Genomic DNA, 10,313 nt, shown 5'->3' with positions numbered 1-10,313 from the left:
GTCAGCAACTTTGAAGGCCACATTGTTGCAATCTTCCAAATGTGCTAGCAGCAAAAAAAGGGTGAGTGCATATTGTTAATCTCCTTGAAACAAAACTCCTCTTTTTTCAAATTGCTTTACTGACCATGCTCTGTTTTTCAAGGATGAGTAAATTACAGGCAAGCAGGAACCAGCAGCTGCTTCTTCCATCAATTCTTCAATCTTTGCTCCATATTTTTGCTCATAACTATCCATCGGTTCCTAGTTTGCATAGAGGCTGAAGTTCTTGTTTCAAATACTTGGAGACGCTTTTGATCCAGTGGCAACTTGCGGGCGTAAATAATGTACGTCATAGTGTCACTGAAGGGAGTTTCACAGTTCTTATTGTTTGTCATGGACGCTGTCAGATTATGGTGAATCCATTTCATGCAGTTTACTTTCATTTCTTCCGAACATATGTCATGTACAATAAATTTCAGAGTCCAGCCAGAAATCTAGGAACCAATGATGTTTATCGAGTGAAAGAAAATGCATTATGGCATGTTTATATGGATCAAATCTCTGCCGCCGATGCTCGAAATGAAGCGGTGCTTGTTCAGACTAATGCTATCAACATACATGAGAATATACTTAAAGTGAGCAAGACATGTTCCGAGGTACATCCCGAGCCTGAACTAGTGAACGTTGAACGCCTGAAGACATGTGCCCGATTGTGGGGTGTTCTTTTCGCCGCCCCGCCCTCCCCTCAACCTCTCCCCACCAGTGTGCAGCAACCACCCCGACCATCCCTCTAAATCTACTAACCCCTTAAAATTCTCCGGCGAACCTGCACCACCACCCCTAAGATAGACAAGGGGGGAGATGCTACCCCCTGCTGCACCCCCCCTGCACCATAAGATGGACCCGAACGACTAAGATGGATACTTGTAAGCTCGAACGAGTAAGATCCGTACTTACGAGCTTGAACAAGTAAGATCCGTACTTGTGTGCCCTAACGCCTCATAGTTGTACTTGCGAGCCTGGATGACTCAGAACGGTACTTGTGTGCCCGGAGAAGTAAGGATGGTACTTTTGACCTCAGACGACTCCCAGTGATTCGTAGTGGTATGTGTGGGCCCTATGACCCAGAGTGATTCGTAGTGGTATTTGTTAGCCCGGATGATCCAGAGTGACTAGTAGTGGCATTGGTGGTCCGGACGATGTAAAGGGGCACCAGGTGGTATTGGTGGCTCGACCCATAGTGGTACTTGTGGGCAGACAACTACCACTATGGGTAGTTCAATCCCACTACTAGATATGGGTTGTTTGAACCCAGAACGATAAGTACGGGCCATCCGGGTATACAATCACCACTAAGCGTGGTCGGAACTTCAAGTATGGGTCGTCCGGGTCCCTCGACTAGCACTTCAGTGTGTCTTGACACAATACTACCACTACGGCTCGTCCGGGCGACTAATATAAGATCGGTGCTTGTGGGTCTGGAAGGACTAATGTCGCTTCTTGTAGGCTTCTGGGTCCAGCCGACTAAGATCGATATTTGTGGGCCTGAATGACTAAAATCGATACTTGTGGGCCTGAACGATTAAGATAGTAGCGAGACCGAACGAGCAAGGCCGATACTTGTGGGTCCGGAGAACAAATATTGATACTTGTGTGCCCAAACGACTAAGATCAAATAGTACTAAGAACGAACGAGTAATATCGATACTTGTGGGTCTGGACAACTAAGATCGATACTTGTGGGGTCGAACGACTAAGATCAATAGTACTAAGAATGAACTAGTAAGATCAGACCTTCTGGGTCTGGATGACTAAGATGGTATTTGTGGGGCCGAACGACTAAGAGCGGTACTTGTGCACCCGAACTACCAAGATTGGTATATGTGGACCCGGACGACTATGATCAGTACTAGTTAGCCCAAACTAGTAAGATTGGTACTTGTCGGCCTAGACGACTAAGAGCGATACTTGTGGGCCCAAACGGCTAAGATAGTAGGCCGTGGGTTTTTGTCTTCTGTATGTTTTTACTCATGTCGGGACAAAGGGTATCCTTAATGAAATTTACTTTACGATTTTGGAATTTTTATCTATCTTTCATATGGTCGGATTAATTTATGTTATTTTTCGAGTTCCATCATTGTTTTGAAGTGAAATACTTTGCTGGTGTTTTCCTCTTTAAACTTCCATGTGAAAACGGTGTTGCCCGGACAAACTTGTCCTTTACACTATATTTAGACGTGTAGATAGCTCACTACCAGAAACCACCTTATATCACACTGGCAACAATCTGCACTTCTAGCTTGTGGTCCTCGGTTCGAGACAAGTTAACCATTTTTTTTTTGGAATGTTTTTCTTTTGAAGAATAGGGATCGAATCTATGACAGAACTGTACTTACCCACCAAACATATTATTCTTTACATAGCGCAGTTGTGATCTCATTGTATTATGCACCAGCAAAATATATAAGGAGGCAATGATAAGAATAGGCGTGCAATCTAGCAGCCCCAACTTTATCAATCTTCAGGAGCCCCGGCAAATAACACCCAACAAGATCATGCGCCCGTCTAAATTTCTTTAAACCACAACTCGAGCAATACAACCCCCAATACACACACACAAACCCACAAATAAAAAAAATGTAACTCGTTACTTTGCCACATTTGAAGAATGCAATCAAGCTACAGGGATGGAAAACCACACGGCCTAGTTCATCAAATTAATGTTGCTCATATAACCGTAAGATCAGGCATTCGCCATAGGCAGATAGCAGCAGGGAAACCTGGTATGATCCCAAACACATCCCATTCAGATCAGTTCCACCTCACCAACAGTATTTCCAATCTTCATATGTATATGACCTCAAAATACCGCCGTTGAAAAAGGTCCCTGCACCACAACGTCCATCATGGACGCCCACAATCACAGACCATGTGAGCAAACATTAGTCCTACTTCTTTTGGTCAAAAGTATTAGTAACATTTTACTAAATAAATGAGGCAGCAACTTTGCTAGAATAAAAAGACACTTGCAACCTTGTAAATCCTTGAAGTCCAACTCTATTAAGTTCCATTCAATAAAAATCAATAGGCGTAGATATTTTAAACGAAAGATAGATCCCGGTTCCCTAAGAAAAGTAAACAGCATTGTCGGTGTCAAAACCGGCGGATCTCGGGTAGGGGGTCCCGAACTGTGCGTCTAGGCGGATGGTAACATGAGACAAGGGACACGATGTTTTTACCCAGGTTCGGGCCCTCTCGATGGAGGTAAAACCCTACTCCTGCTTGATTAATATTGATGATATGGGTAGTATAAGAGTAGATCTACCACGAGATCAGAGAGGCTAAACCCTAGAAGCTAGCCTATGGTATGATTGTTGTTCATCCTATGGACTAAAACCCTCCGGTTTATATAGACACCGGAGAGGGCTAGGGTTACACAGAGTCGGTTACAATGGGAGGAGATCTACAAATCGTATCGCCAAGCTTGCCTTCCACGCCAAGGAAAGTCCCATCCGGACACGGGGCGAAGTCTTCAATCTTGTATCTTCATAGTCCGGGAGTCCGGCTAAAGGTCATAGTCCGGCCATCCAGACACCCCCTAATGCAGGACTCCCTCAGTAGCCCCTGAACCAGGCTTCAATGACGACGAGTCCGGCGTGCAAATTGTCTTCGGCATTGCAAGGCGGGTTCCTCCTCCGAATACTTCATAGAAGATGTTGAACACAAGGATAGTGTCCGGCTCTGCAAAATAATTTGCACATACCACCGTAGAGAGAATAATATTTGCACAAATCTAATCTGCTGACGTATTCCGTAGCGTGACATCATGCCACAACCAAGCCTTTATTCGAATCATTTTACTGTCCCACCTCAGCACGTTTAGCGAGGCGGTTTCCTTGGCACGTCTTGTCAAAGCAGAGATCATGTCCCCTTATTCCGGGATTCTCATCAATACGGGCGTGGGTAACCCAACCGTGCCATTGGTATGACTTCTTAATTGAAAGTGAGTCCCAAACGGTCACGGGGAGGGCTCTTGGTATTCAAGCTCTTTATAAAGAGACCAAGGCTCGACTCCTTTCTTTCAATCCAATCAAATCCGCCTCTCGCCTCGAGTTCTAACACCCAAAGCTCCAGATTCAGGCGCTTCGGACCTTCGATGATGTCCGTCTCCGACCTCCAGGGTCGATGGATGCCCTCCTCCATTACGGAAGAAGACGTGCGAAAGCTGAGAGATGCCAGGTATCTAACCGGCGAAATCTCGCATAGGCTGCCTGCTCCGGGGCAAGCTATCCCCACTCCCCAGCCCGGTGAGAGCGTGGTGTTCACATCTCACTTCCTTCGAGGGCTAGGCTTCCTGATTGATCCCTTCGTGAGGGGAATCATGTTTTATTACGGGCTGGAATTTCACGACTTAGCTCCGGAGTCCATCCTCCAAATCTCATCGTTCATTGTCGTGTGTGAGGCCTTCCTCCATATTACTCCTCACTTCGGACTGTGGCTTAAGACCTTCAAGGTAGAACCGAAGATAATCGAGGGACAGCACGCTGAGTGCGGAGGTGCTATTATAAGCAAGATTGCCGACGCTCCATGGCCCGAGGGATCTTTTCAAGAGGAGTTCGGCTTGTGGCAACGAGAGTGGTTTTACATCACAGCTCCCAGGGGCACCACGTGGGTGGCGCCACCTACTTTTCGCTCGGGTCCCCCACCACGGCTAGCGCCATGGGTCAATAAAGGGCTTAATTGGGGGCCGTCCAAGGACGTGCCCTTGCTGCAGGGCCGCATTCGAGATCTCCTAGAAAGAGATATCAATTTGGCTGTAGTGGTGCAGGTTATGCTGATTCGCCGCATACTGCCCTGTAAACGTCGTCTCCTCTGTCTGTGGGAATTTAATCCGGAAGGACCACGAGCCTCTAACATTTTATGGGCACGACGCCCGTGGAGATGTACAAATTGTTCTTTGGATCACAAGCAATGTGTCCGGACTTGTCCGAGGACACAGGTCTGAGCTGCAATCGCCCGGATACTCAAGTAAGTAGCCCTGTATCCGGACACGCTATCTGCACATTTATTGTAAAACTGCCCTTAAAAGAGCTATCCTTTAAACATGAATGGATAGCAAAAGCAAAGCTTATCAGGTGTCCGGCCCCCCTCCCTGAGACCACGCCGGATCCCGTGTTGACCAGGATGCTGGAGATTGCGCCTTTGGAAGAAGGCAAAGAGGGGAACCAAGAAGCTACCGCCTCCGCGAAGGAGGCTGTCAGGAAAGGGGGAATCAAGAATTCCCCTAACCAGGGAAAGAAAAGGACCGCCTCTGAAGACCCGGAGGCGATAGCCTCAAAGCGGGGGAAGGAATCTTCGTCAGAGGGTCCGGCGCCGGAGGGTGCTCCGGCCGCATTGCGCCCCCAAGGGGATCAGCTCTCCACTGAGCCGTAAGTAAAGAGAGGGGTTTTAAAATGAGTGACATCCCTGTTTTATTTCTGAGGAAGATAACCGAAATTTTACCTTGCAGTTCGGATCTCAACCCTTCTCAGCAGAGCTCATCTTCAGGGGATCTTCGTTCGGAGATGATGGAGAGTGGAACGCCTCCCCCAGCTGTACTGTCTTGCGAGGCGGGCGACCCCGAGGTGTCGTCCCGGAGGGTTTCTCCGAATCCGGCCTTCGAAAAAGGTCTTCGGACGAGTCCGGCACCGTCCGGCGCACGGTCGGAGGAGCTGAAGGATCTGCTCGGGGAGCGTCTATCTCAGAAGAACACCGTGTGTTGATGAACGCGGCGATTAGAAGGATCTCATCTGCGGAAAGCGGATTGTACGAGGCCGCCAGGAGTTTACTGACAGGTTTTGAGGTACGCGAAATGATGTACCTTTTGACAGTTCCGCATATATAAAATGCGCCCTGTATAGATAGTAGCCCCTGAGACTCCGTGCGTTGTCAAAAATGACGGCGCGCAGAGGATCATAATCCCAGGTATAATATGTCGCCTTTCCTATGTAGGTGGCGAGGTGTTCGGTGGCTAGCCGGACTGATGAATTTGCCGAGCTAAAGCGGAAACTTGACATGGCCGATGCCGACATCGCGCTTGTCAATGAGCGGCTGGACGAGGCACAAGGTATGTAATGTCTCCGAAGACATCTGGTAAGAGGAGCTTGATGCTCGTACCTTATAACACGTGTGCTTAATGCAGATGGTGCCGCTGCCATGGAGAACCTTCGGGCGGAACTTGCCCGAGCCAAGGAGTAGGCCAGGAAAAGCGATACGGCTGCCTTAAAGGCGGCTGAAGAGCTAAAAGCCGAACAGGCTGCTCACTGTCAGAGCAAGAAGGAAATGGCCGAGATGGCTGTCAAATTGAAGAATGCTGCCGACCGTTGCAAGCTTTTTGAAAAAGAAGATATGGTGGCACAGAAGGACCTAGAAAAGGTCACTCCGAGGCCAAGGACACTCGCTCTGCCATGAGAGCTATGAAGGAGGAGCTACATCAGGCCGGAGATATCACGGCTGGAAAGCCCTATATGCTGCGGATGAAGTTCGGGGATCCTAAGTATGCTCCGTTGGACCGGAAGTGGAGTGCGGCGAACACTTATCTGGATTTGGCGGCGAGTGTCGCGGACGCGACCGAACACTTCCGGGGTCTAAATGACCACGAATTGGAAGAACTTTTTTGGTCGCAGTTCCACAACCCAGAGCGCCCACTTTTGGTATCCGATCATTTGGCCGCATGGGCGGAGCTGAACAGGTTATCCGGACTCGCCATGAAGCATGTCGTGAGTCATTTGTGGCCGAAAGGGCCCAAGCCGAAGAGTTATTTTAGCTTGGTGCAGCAGTTCCTTGGTGCGGTGCCGCGTATTAATGCAATGAAGAGGTCAGTGTGCATAGAGGGTGCACAGATGGCTCTTGCCCGTGTCAAGACATACTGGGCGGAGATGAAGGCTAGTGCTGTTGCATCCCAGGATTCGGAAGAAAGCCGACTACCCGCCAAGCACTATTTTGAGGAAGTTCTACAGGGCGCTCGTTTAATAGAGACGCAATGCTCGAAGGATGTTATGTTTGAATAACATGTACTATTGTAAAACAAGGTTTTGATGGAATATAAAAGCTTTTTATACTTGTGCTTTCGAGAATTAGAATACCTCCTATGCGGCCGTTAATGTATATGTGTATATAACCTGAAAGATGGCAGTCGTTGGCTTCAACCCCCACGCATATAATGCGGGGGTGTTCGCAGAAGGCGCATTTTCACACTCGATCCAACGTCTTGGTCCTATAAAGGAGGTGATAGCGCAGCGAACTAGGCAACCGGACTATAACGCTTTATCACTTTCACTTAGCCATAAGAGTTTGACAGTGGGGCTACTGAATAGCCCCTAGGGGCACCGCGCTCGCCCGAATTCGGGGCGCGTGTGTGCCTGACCGGGAAACTGCCCTTCGTTAATGCGGAGGAATCCTAAAGATTCCGGCAAGTCATTGAGTGGTTGACCAGTCTCTCGCTATATCATGATAGTCAGTTTTCGGCTTTCTCTACTGAGGTGCTCGCCTGGCCGAACCGGGGCACAATCGCAGTAGTTCTCCTGGTGCCGCCCTAACCGATAGAGCAGAACGTAAGGCAGCAAAACACAGGAGCCGGGCAAACCCAACATTTGACCAAAGACATGATTCAGAGCTGATGCATATAAGGCCAAACTCGCAACGCCGAACACTCCCTAAGGTATTCGGTCTTTATGAAAATGGGCTGAACAAAAGCCCTTGGTAAGAAGCCCCTGGTGTCCAGGTACGCGCAAAATTCTGGTGTGGCCACATGCCAAGACGCCAGCCTCCTCCTTGGTTATAGCAAAAACCGGGGGATGTTATCAACAAGAGACTGTAAAAAAAGTTTATGTAGGGTCTTAATCTGAAAAGAATACTTGAAACGGGTCCCTACTGCACGTCTGCGCCTGTGTCTCCATTGTGCCGTATCCTGGACGGGTGTAGCACGGTGTTCGTCTGTAAAAGAGAGGAACTTAGTTGAAAACAATCGTGCGAGAAATCTATGTTAAAATAAACAAAGTATAATACAGAAAATGGGTAGAATTGAACTTTATTGTCTCTTGGTGTAAACGCGCGGAGCCCCTTGTACAGGGGTATGCGGCTATTAAGCCTTTGTATGTTTACGCCGGACTCGTCGAGCCATGTCCGGGGTCTTGAACGACCTGTTTAGGTGCTCTAACTAGTAAAGCTGGTTTAGTATGCGGCTGTCAAGGCAGCCACACCATCGTCCGCGCTCGAGGAACGCTCGATATTTCCCTTTAATGAGATGATGCCTCGTGGACCGGTCATTTTGAGTGTAAGTGATGCATAATGCGGTATTGCATTAAAGCGGGCAAAAGCTTCGCGTCCCAGTAGTGCTTGATAGCTACTTATGAATGGGGCGATGTGGAAGGTGAGCTTTTCGCTTCGGAAGTTGTCGGGGGAGCCGAACATAACTTCTAACAAGAGGGAACCCATACAATGGGTATCTGGGCCTGGCGTGACCCCTTGAAAGGAAGTGTTGCCATGGCGAATTATTGCTGGGTTTACCCCATTTTGCGGATTGTGTCCTGATATAGCAGGTTTAGATCACTGCCGCCGTCCATTAAGACTTGTGTAAAGTGGAGTCCGTCAATTATCGGATCTAAGACCAAGGCAGTCCAGCCTGCGTTTCGGATACCTCTAGAGTAATCCTGATGATCGAAGGTGATTGGTTGTAACAACCAGTGGCGGGACTCCTCTGGGACAGGCTGTATGGCATGTATCTCCATAGGCGCCACTCTGTTTTCCCTTTTGTCACATGAAGTGAATTTACTGTTTTGACTTCTTGCAGGAACTTCTTTTGTTCTCCGGTGCTCTGCTTGTGGGGTTCATCGTCATCCTCGCTTGGTATGTCGAGCCCCTTGTGTTCGGCGTTGAGTTTGCCGGATTGCTTGAAGACCCAACAATCTCTGTGGGTGTGGTTTGAAGGCCTCCCGGGAGTACTGTGGATTTGGCATATTCTGTCCAAGATTTTGTTGAGGTTAGATAGCTCGTCCCTATTATCTTTGGGGGGCGGCTTTTTCTGATTCTGCCGAGAGCTTTTGAATCCGGCGTTGACTGCCGTGCTCTTCGGGCTGTATCCTTGATCCGGCGCTGTTCCTTGGTACGGCGCGGTTTCCCGTTTCCATCTCTGACTTCGGATGTACTTGGGTCGCTGGTGCTGCTTCTTGCCAACCAGCTATCCTCTCCTGCGTAAAAGCGGGTCATGAGGCTTGTCAATGCGGCCATTGTTCTTGGCTTTTCTTGGCCGAGGTGTCTGGCAAGCCATTCGTCTCGAATGCTATGTTTGAAAGCTGCTAGGGCTTCGGCGTCCGAACAGTCGACTATCTGATTCTTTTTAGTAAGAAATCTGTTCCAGAGTTTCCGGGCTGACTCTCCGGGTTATTGAGTTATATGACTTAGATCGTCTGCATCTGGAGGTCGGACATAGGTCCCTTGAAAATTTGCCCGAAAAGAATCCTCGAGCTCTTCCCAACTTCCTATGGTGTTTTCGGGGAGGCTTTTAAGCCAATGCCGGGCTGGCCCTTTGAGCTTGAGGGGTAAGTATTTTATGGCGTGGAGGTCATCTCCTCTAGCCATGTGTATGAGGAGGATATAATCCTCAATCCAGACTCCAGGGTCTGTTGTTCCGTCGTATGCCTCTATGTTTACGGGCTTGAATCCCGCTGGAAATTCGTGGTCCAGCACCTCATCGGTGAAACATAGGGGATGTGTGGCGCCCCTGTATTTGGGTGTGCCGCGATGTCCGGATATTTGTTGCGTTGCATTGCTTACTAGAGCTTACTTTCTTGGCCCATAGATAGATCTGGTTGGGCCGTCTTTTTGATGCGAATCCTTGTGCGGATTGCGTGCTGGATTGAGTGCGGCGCCCTTTGCCGCTCGATGTCGGTCATGGGGTCGTCTATCCGACCTGGTGGCTTCCTTGTTTTTTGACTGGGGGGGCTCTAAGGCCTCCTCATCAAATTTCGGTGGTAATTTTCGCTCCGGATAGCTCTTTGTGTGGTGACTGGCGTCGTACTTGTGTGCGATGTTGAGTACTTTGCCCCATCTGATTCTGAGTGCATCTTCCGCTGTTTTGAGCTTCCGCTTCTGCTTTTTCAGGCTACGTGCAGTGGCGACGAGCCTTTGGTGGAGGTTCTTCTGCTCCAGCAACTTGTCCGGCGTGAGGTCGTCCGGACTATTATATTCGCCGGGGACGGGTTGTTCGGTTTGTTTATTCAAGTTGCCTGTTCGGACGGTAGCTCGATGTCATGTTCGTCGTCCGCCGGTTCGCCCTGCTCTATGACTGGGTCTCT

This window comes from Triticum dicoccoides, chromosome 6B (genome assembly GCF_002162155.2).
Source record: "Triticum dicoccoides isolate Atlit2015 ecotype Zavitan chromosome 6B, WEW_v2.0, whole genome shotgun sequence".
Taxonomy (NCBI): domain Eukaryota; kingdom Viridiplantae; phylum Streptophyta; class Magnoliopsida; order Poales; family Poaceae; genus Triticum; species Triticum dicoccoides.
Note: the sequence above shows the minus strand (reverse complement) of the source record.